General features: G+C 42.3%; 1 protein-coding gene across 1 annotated transcript in view; it reads left to right on the top strand.

Annotated features, from left to right (window-relative positions):
- Positions 1 to 8001, top strand: part of HDAC8 (histone deacetylase 8) — a 198906-nt gene that overhangs the window by 150263 nt on the left and 40642 nt on the right. The window lies entirely within an intron of this gene.

The raw sequence follows: 8001 nt of genomic DNA, 5'->3' as shown, positions 1-8001 counted from the left end.
CAGAATAAATGTAGGTGTAAATATTTATAACCTTGAATTAATTTCTTCAATATGACACCAAATGCCCAAGCTACCGAAGGAAAAAAAAAAAGACAGATAAATTGTGCTCTTACCACAACAAAAAAATAGATAAATTGGATTTCATCAAAATTAAATAATTCTGTGCTTCAAAGAACATTATCAAGAAAGTGAAGGGGTGCCTGGGTGGCTCAGTCAGTTAAGTCTGACTGCGGCTCAGGTCATGATCTCGTGGTTAGTGAGTTGGAGCCTCGCATCAGGCTCTCTGCTGACAGCTTGGAGCCTAGAGCCTGCTTCGGATTCTGTGTCTCCCTCTCTCTCTGCTCCTCCCCTGTTCACGCTCTGTCTCTCTCTCAAAAGTAAATAAACATTAATTTAAAAAAAGAGAGAGAGAAAAAACCCACAGAATGGGAGAAAATACTTGCAAATCATAAATCTGATAAGATTTGTACCCAGAATACATTTTAAAAATTCTTACAATTCATGGGGCGCCTGGGTGGCTCAGTCAGTTAAGCGTCCGACTTCGGCNCTCAATACTCAAAAAACAAAGTAACCCAATTTAAAAATGTGTGAAAGGATGTGAATCAATATTTTTGCAAAGAAGACATGCTAATGGCCAATAAAAACAAATAAGGAGGTGTTCAACATCACTGGTCATTAAAGAAACGCAAATCAGAACTACTATGAGATGCCACTTTACTCTAACTAGGATAACTATAATAAAACAGACAATAGCAAGTGTTAGCAAAGATGTGGAGAAATTGGAACCCTCATTTGATACTGGTGGGAATGTAAAATGGTGTAGCCTCTTTGTAAAACAGAATGGCAGTTCTTCAAAAAGTTAAACATGGGGCGCCTGGGTGGCTCAGTTGGTTGGGCAGCCAACTTTGGCTCAGGTCATGATCTCATGGTTTGTGGGNCTCTCTCGGAGAAAAAAAAGTAAAAAAACAAAAAGTTAAACATAAAGTTACCAAATGACCCAGAAATTTTAATTTTAGAGGTATAACCATGTATGTTTACAAAAAAACTTGTATATAAAATTTCATAGCAGCATTATTTGTAATAGCCAAAAGTAAAAACAGCCCCAATTTTCATCAACTGATGAATGGATAAATAAAAGATGGAATAGGTATATCTATACAATGGAATATTATTCAGCCATAAAAAGGTACAAAGCACTGACATATGCTACAACATGAATGAATCCTGAAAACATCATGTTAAATGAAAGAAGCCAGACAAAAAAGACTACATATTATATGATTCCATTTATTCTGTTTTTTTTTTTAATTTTTTAAACTGTTTTATTTATTTCTGAGAGAGAGATAGAGCGTGAGCAGGGAAGGGTCAGAGAGAGAGGGAGACACAGAATCTGAAGCAGGCTCCAGGCTCTGAGCTAGCTGTCAGCACAGAGCCTGACACGGGGCTCGAACCCACAAACCGTGAGATCATGACCTGAGCGCTTAACTGGCTGAACCACCCATGTGCCCCTTTATGATTCCATTTATTCTATTTTTAAGTAGGCTCCACACCCAGTGTGGAGCCCAAGGCAGGGCTCAAACTCATAACACTGAGATCAAGACCTAAGCTGAGATCAAGAGTTGGACACTTAACTGACTGAGCCACCTAGGGTGCCCCTATATAATTCCATTTATATTAAATGTCCAGAACAGGCAAATCCATACAGACAGATTAGTGGTTGCTATGGCCTAGGGGAAGGGGAAATGAATGGTTAATGGGTATGGAGTTTTTTTTCAGGAGTGATGAAACCATTCTAGAATTAGTAGTGATGGTTGCACAATCTTGTAAATAGACTACTTGTGAATATCTGAAATATGTATTCTAAAAAGGTGAATTATAGCCTCAAGGGGAAAAAATAGAAGGACAGATTTGACCTGTAGGCCATCCTTTGCCAATCCCTGGTCTAAAGCAATGGGTTTTAGAGTCACACAGATCAGAGATAGAATCCTAATATTCAACCATGAGATCTGTGACCTTGGACAAGTTACTTAACAGCTTTAAGCCTCACTTTTCTCCTTTCTGTAATGAGGATATGTACAGGACCTGCCTTATATTGTGTGAGGATAAAGTTAGGTCAAATATAAGCTCCATGATAGCATTCTTTCCCTGGGGCCTAGCACTGACTTGTGGTGAATGTACATGAAGGAATAAATAATTCATTTAGCACAGTCACTGGGTCACAGCCATAAATAATAAGAGCAAATCCTTATATACCTCTTACTTTATGCCAGGTACTATTCTAAGTGCTCTGCAGAACTTTATCTCATTTTAATACATAGTGTTATCATCATCCCCATTTTACAGATAAGAAAACTGAGGCACAGGTAGTGTAAGTAACCTGCCACAAACCACACAGCTATCAAATAGTAGAGCCAAAATTAAAACCCAGGTGGTTTGGCTCCAGAATCCCTCCAATGGATGTTGAGTGTGAATATTATCACCATCATCATCATCATCATCATCATCATCATCATCAAGTTTAATACATATCCAAGTATACTGATTCCACTTCTCCCTATGGTATCTGAGCACACACTAGCACCTCTCCTTCCCCAGCATTTGATTTAAGGTAAGGATGCTTCCCAAGTCTCCAATGTTCTGCTAGGGAGCATATTCATTCTTTTATCCATCCATCCATTTCAAGTGTTCATTAAGCATATAGGATCCCCACTATGTTCTAGGCCCTGTGTTATATAGATAAAAAAGACATTCTATCTTCAAAGATCTCAAAGTCTAGTCCGGAGGAGAATTATAATCCAGATGGAAAGTACTGCAGTAGAGATTCATGCAAGGGTAATGTGGAAGTAGAGAAGACCCAGGGGATAATGTGGATATGGGAAGAAAGGACCTCTGAAAGATTCCTGGAGGAATTGGTACCTAGAGAAATAGGTGGATTAACCAGGTGCAGGAAGGGACAGTTAAGTCAAGAACAAGTGAGGTTAAAGTATACATACAGGCTGAAGGGCCCAGGAGCCCTTGGAGAAACCCAGGGATGGGGACCAACATGACCAAAAGTCAGGTGCAGGGGAACCTGGAAAAGCTTACAAGGGCCTAAGTGGCATGCAAGTTTGGTCCTGAGCAACTACACAGCATTCCTGATCCACCTTACTCTACATTATTTTTCTTTGAAACATTTATCGCCATCTGACATATATCCTTGTTGTTTATTTACTGTCTGTCTCTTCCCACTGGAATGTGAGCTCTCTGAGGTCAAGGGCTTTGTTTTGTTCACTGCTCTATCTCCTTTGCCTAGCATATGCACACATTTGCATTGCCTGGCTATAGTAGGCACCCAATAAACATTCTTAAATACATGAATGAGTGAAATAAAATAAATAAACTAATGTCCTGGGAGCTGTAGGGAAGACAGAGAGCATTAAGATACAGGCCCAACTCCCAGGAGTTTACAGGCAAGTGGGGGGACCTAACACATGGACATGAACACCTATTACAGTGTGTCTTCTCTTCTTTCACAATGTGCCTTCTCTTCCAGAACTTTCAGACTGTCCTCTGATCACTGAAATTTGCTATTCCCTTGCACACATTTCTCCACCCCTTCCAGAACTCCATACTGCCTGACAGTGGCCCATGTTCCAACATAAAACTGCCCACTCTCCTGGCTCTGCCCATCCACAATCTCATTCCTAATAGCCTCCTGCACCTTCTGCATCTGCTGTGTGTTGTTAGCATGATCAGACTAATTTTCACTAATGCATGAATCCTTGCCAGAGCAGTCTAGAGTATGTGACTTTTTTTTTTAACATTTTGTTATGGGAACATTCAAACATATACACAGCAGAGAAAAGAGTATAATGAACTCCCACCCCATACTATCACCCAACTTCAACAATTATCAACATTCTGCCATTCTTATTTCTTCTATTCCCCCATTTTTAATTGAGTTATTTTAAAACAAATCTCTTGTGCCATACTATTCTACAATTGCTGGCCTGTAAATATTTTAATATGTTTCTCCAACAGATGAGAACCTTTTCTTAACATAACTATAATACCAATATCAAACTCAACAAAATTAGTAATTCCTTAATATCATCTGATACCAGTAACTGTTGAATTTCACCCAGTTTGTCTCAAAAATACTTTCTGCATGGATTTGTTCAAATCAGGATCCATACATGGTCCACACATTAGGTATATACTCTTTAGGTGTAAGGCCACTTGGTAGAATTTCAGGCCTCATAGAAAACTAAGGACTAATCAGCCCAAAGCCCCTCTGAGCATCCCAGATTTCCTAACCCTAGGAGTTTCAGGATGGCCTATCCCTGGCTAGAGGAAGGGACTAGCCATCTAAAGCTTTCATCAGATCTTTGTTCCCCAATAAGGGGTATAGGGACCATTACCTATGGGTAGGTAGGATGGGGAGGGGAGAAAAAGGAGAATCAGAGAAATTCCTTACAACTAGCTTTCTGCTCTCTTGTCCAGACACCCCCACTCTCCACCCCCATCCTGACTGACCTTAGAAATATTTGATTCAGCTGTGTAAAAGGAATCATAATTACAGTCATTCTTGGGAGCCGCTTACCATTATGTCTAATTATAATAACAGCACAATAATCATTATGTGTATCATTAAAGATGTGTCAGATTGACTTTGTCACGAGTTTTATTTGTCAAAACTGCTCCAGTATGCATAGCCATCAGAGCTTGTTGCTCCTGGTCTCTATGAGGGAGAAGGAGATCAGCTGTCAGCAAGCCAGCAGCTGAGCATCTCATTCAGTTCCATGCTGTCGCCTCCTATCCCATGCCCTCTCTTCCCATCCCATCCTTTCCTCTTCTGTGTGCACTGGTTCCACTGCAGGCTGGGCCAGAGGTGCCTGCCTGTCCTTCCTCTTTCCTCTCCATGGGCTGCACATCTGGGTTTGAGGCAGTATGATTCACACTTACAAACAGAAACAACCAAAACAGCAAAACCCTGCAGGCTCTGCCAGCATCAGCTGCTGTTTTCCCTGTCCACAGGGATCTCAGGCAAGCTTCTTATTGACTCAATGCATGCAACATCTTCATTATTCTCCCCATTTGGGGGATAGGGAATGTGAGATAAGCTGATATGTCCAAAGTCATCGAGCTCATCATTAGCAGAACCAGGACAACCAGAGGCTATGGCTACTGAGCCAGAGCTTCTGTGCGAGACAAGACCAGGTCAGGCTCTGTCTGATAGGCATTCCTCTCTGTGCCAATGGGTGAGTTTTCAATTCTTCAAATGTACGAAATGATGCTGCTAGGCAACTTCCTGAGAAGCAAGCACATGAGAGTGGAGGCGTGCGGGTGGAGAGCAGCACTTTTCTGGCTAACAGTTGCAGGCTGTGGGAACCAAGCTGATAGCCTGTACCAGGAGGCCTCCTAGGCCCTGGTACACTGTCAGGCTGTCCCTGCCAGCAGGTTTCTTGCTGTTTGCCAGCACCAAGGCAATCACTAATCAGGTAAACCAGTGTGGAAGAAGCATGTATACCATATCAAATCTTTGCTTAATGAGCATTCCCTTGGGGTCCTGTGCAGATCCAGTAAATGAATTCAGTGCATGTATGCTCAAATGCTCATTTGTTCAGTCAGGCTTGAATGAGAGCCATCTTTGTGCCCTGCTCTGTGCTAAGTAAAGCTACCATGTGCTTCTTGCTCCTGAGAGCCACACACACAGCCTTAATGTGGAAGAAGGACATGTAAACAAATTTGCCAGAGTGGGCCAGGGGGCTGTAAAAGGCCTTGTGGAGGCACAGAGGAGGGGACAAGGAACTTCATCTTTGGGATGTCAGAAAAGACTTCAAAGATGTTACATTCAAGCTGGGTCTTGAAACAGGAGTAGAAATGGTCTAGGCTAAGAAGGGAGGGCCGGGAAGTGTCTACAAAAAGAACGGTAAACAGAAAGACAGGGAGGTTCGACAGAGCATGAAGGAACCCAGGACCCTTGCAGATGGAAGGTAAATGACTTTCCATTAACGTATCTCTACGGCTTAATAATTTAAAGTCAGACTTCCAGGTGGACCATTGCTCTAGTTTACTGATTTCCCATGACCTTTGCTTCCCTGCCCTGCTTTTGTGGCAGACTTTTTTGCAGGTCCTTTGCATTTAGCATAAAAGCCGGTGCTGAAATATGCCATTTCAGTTTGTTCACTTTAAAGTTTGCACCGATCACATTGGCCCACTGAATGGCTTAACTATATGTTCTAGGTTTCTCAGAGAGCAAAAGGGAGACTTTTTTCCCTTGAGTCAAACCCAAGGAAACAGGGCCTGCTGTGGGGAAGGAGGGCACAAAATCTCTGAGACACCTGGACTCCATGTGCTAGGCCTTTGCTGCTCCATAGCTGTTCTTCAACCAAATGGCATGTTTGTTTAGCTGCTGACTGCCACCTTCATTAGAGGGACATTAAAACACTGATGGTTTGGGGTCAGTTGGAAGAATGTGTGACTCTTGATCTTGGGGTCATGGGTTCGAGCCCCACCTTGGGTGTAGAGATTACTAAAAACAAATAAACTTAAAAAAAAAAAAAACACCGTTAATTTGAGTATGGCAAGGTAATGAATTATCCTTGTGTGAATTCTTAAATAAACTCTTAGGGGACAAGCCAGAGTATACCTTTACTAATCTGCCAAAGAGCATTAGCCACGTCCAGAGCACTGAAGGAACCCAACAACCAAAGTTAGTTTTTGTAATGAAAGTGAAACGCCCTCCATTTGTCTAGCCTCTCTAACTTTTCACAAAATTTCTTCCATTGATCCCATAAACAACACTTTAAAGTTGGCAGACCAGAGATTTATGTCCCCATTTTACCAATGTGGCGACTGAGCCTTGAGGGGTTAAGTGTTTCCAATGTTATTGGAAGCCAAGCCTCCAATAGCAGTGCTGGGAACTTTCCTACTGCCCAGAGTTGCCTGCTGCTGAGCCAGCTTTTCCCCCATGTTGGGGTGGATGTGAGTAGAGGCAGCTCACTCACTCACAGAAGAGCTGGCTGTGGTTAAGCACACAGTCTACAGGCTCCTTGCACTGTTCACAGCACACTCACCTTAGGAGTGACCTCCAGATGTTTGCCGTGTTAGCACCAAACTACCACAATAGATAAAGAGTGATAAAGAGTAACCTCAGGAAGCAAATGACCCTCCAAAATGTAAGTCATTTATTCCCTTCTCACCAGCAGGATCGAGTTCAACCTGCATATATCTATTTTAGTGTATTTTAATTGCTTGTAAACTAAGTGTTTCCTGGATATGCCACTAACCATGAATAATTAGAATCATTTCAATGACTGAGTTTTCGAAAGTGAATGGGAGGGAGACAAAAAGGGGCTGCTCAGAAGGGAACGTCATTTGTTAAAGGCTGAGTGGGAGCATTGTCTCAACCTTTTCCAGTTTTGTATTTTTCATGATGTCACTAGAACCACCTGTTTTTCAGCTACTCTGGCTGCCCTTCATTTTTTATGCATCTCTCAAGTTAAGTAATGCCAGCTGCTGACAACAACCGCACCCAAGTGGCCACATATCAGAGTCATTCATTCACTCAGCAGAGATGTATGGAGCACCTACTGTGTGCCAGACCCATAGCACATCTCAAGGATGAAGAAAAGAGTAAGGCCCAGTTCCCAACCTTGAGAAGAACACTGCCTAGAGAGGGAGAAAGGCATAGAAACAAACAATTACACTATAATGTGATAAGCACTAGAATAGAGAGGTTGATAGCAAGCTGTGGGAATGCAGAGGAGAAACTTATTCCATCTGGGGGAGTTGGGGACTGTACCACAGAGAAGCAACGTTTAGCAAGGGCTCAAGGAATGCAGAAGAATCAACCAGATAAAGAGGAGTAGGGAGGTGGGAAGAGACATTACAGTTCAGTGTAGCTACAGTGTAGGGGCCGTAGCCCGGACCATGGTATGAGATAAGACAGGAGAAGTTGGTTGGGCCAGACTGTAAAGGCCTTTGTGTGTCCTGCTTCAGGGTTTGGACTTGGTCCTA

The sequence above is a fragment of the Crocuta crocuta genome, unplaced genomic scaffold (assembly GCF_008692635.1).
Source record: "Crocuta crocuta isolate KB4526 unplaced genomic scaffold, BGI_CrCroc_1.0 scaffold440, whole genome shotgun sequence".
Lineage (NCBI taxonomy): Eukaryota > Metazoa > Chordata > Mammalia > Carnivora > Hyaenidae > Crocuta > Crocuta crocuta.
Note: the sequence above shows the minus strand (reverse complement) of the source record. Positions and strands in the feature narration are given on the sequence as shown.